This window comes from Echinops telfairi, unplaced genomic scaffold, assembly GCF_000313985.2.
Source record: "Echinops telfairi isolate 266 unplaced genomic scaffold, ASM31398v2 ScPeMD7_70;HRSCAF=299, whole genome shotgun sequence".
NCBI lineage: Eukaryota > Metazoa > Chordata > Mammalia > Afrosoricida > Tenrecidae > Echinops > Echinops telfairi.
In genome coordinates this window covers 1,568,696-1,570,055 of record NW_022103968.1, presented here as the reverse complement: position 1 = coordinate 1,570,055, position 1,360 = coordinate 1,568,696, and the positions used below count along the sequence as shown (strand labels likewise).

General features: G+C 54.6%; 1 protein-coding gene across 1 annotated transcript in view; it reads right to left on the bottom strand.

Moving 5' to 3' along the window:
• The window catches only part of TCERG1L (transcription elongation regulator 1 like), a 147,574-nt gene that overhangs the window by 16,343 nt on the left and 129,871 nt on the right, over nt 1-1,360 (bottom strand). The gene's annotated exons all lie outside the window — the stretch shown is intronic.

Sequence of the window (1,360 nt, the reverse complement as noted above, 5' to 3'; positions counted from 1 at the left end):
GGTGGTAACAATGATGGGAAGATGATGGTGGCCGTGACGGTGGTGGTGATGAGGCGATGGTGGTTCTTCACCTGTACAGCCCCTAGTAGGGCTCTGACCACCCACACCAATCCTTCCCAGGCTGGATCCAGCCCTCAGTTCAGTTGGGTGACATATCAGCTTATTAGATTTCAGGGATGAGAAGAACCTGTAATTTCTACTGGCGGGGAGATCTGAGACTTTATCATCAAAATGCTGCTTGCCTGCCACCCCTGTTAGACACACTGCGAAATTCTGCAGGGATCAACGTTTCTTTGAATTTCTCAGCCTGTGGACCTCAGACAACCCATCATGTGCTTGTGACAAATGAATTCTGATGACCGGCTTAGATAGCTCTGTCTCTGGGGCATGGGGAACTGGCCAACCAATCGGGGCATCCACAGGTACCTGAGCAGGGCTGTCACCTAAAGAGCCAGGCACAGAGGGTCTCTCAGTGCTGCCCGTGACCTGGTGACCCTGCAGGAGCCTGTGCCCTATGGAACCGAGTACCTAGACCCTGCAGGCTCTGTACTCGGCGCTGGACACTCAGCCTCGGGAAGATGGATCCATGGGATGAAGTGGCAGCCGAGGGCGCAATCTAGGCTGTGAGAGCCCAGCAGTGCCCTGCCCTTTCCATGGACAGAGGTGGGGGTACAAAGGCGTGCAGGAGCAACATGTGGCTGGGAGGTGCAGGACTAGAATGAGAAATTAGGACCTCTATCCCTGGCCACCCGCCCCTAATCCCCATTCCCTCTAAACTCCAGCAACAGGAGAACAATTGGCTTCCAGTCTCAGAACCTAACAGACACCACCCTCTCCCGCCCCCATCACAGCATCCCATTGGGCAATGAGCAGGGCAATGTTCCCACCGGTCGTAGAGGCAAGGCTCAGAGGCACGCCCACAAATCCGACAAGGACCCCTGGTGGCTCAGTGGATTAAGCATCGGGCTACCCGGAAGGCTGGCAGGTCTAACCCACCAGACACCCCGTGGGAGAAAGGTGAGGCTCTCTGTGTCCGTAAAGATTCACAGCCTCAGGAAATCTCGGCACAATTTCACTCTAAGGGGCCATTGTGGGTGAGAATCGACTCGGTGGCAGAGGTCTGAAGTTAGGGGTCTGGTAGGAACAAGAGGAACCATTGGGCAGCTTCAACATGGGCTCCTGTCCCCCATGAGAGTGGTAGGTGCCATACAATTAATGCAGACACCAGAGCAGGAAAATTTCAGGGAAAAGAGGGATTTGCAATGGGTCCTGAGAGACTTCAGGAAGTAATTAGCAATAGGAGGAAAAGGAGGATAACTCGGAGCACACAGATACCCCAACGCCGTGCTGAGGCACCTCC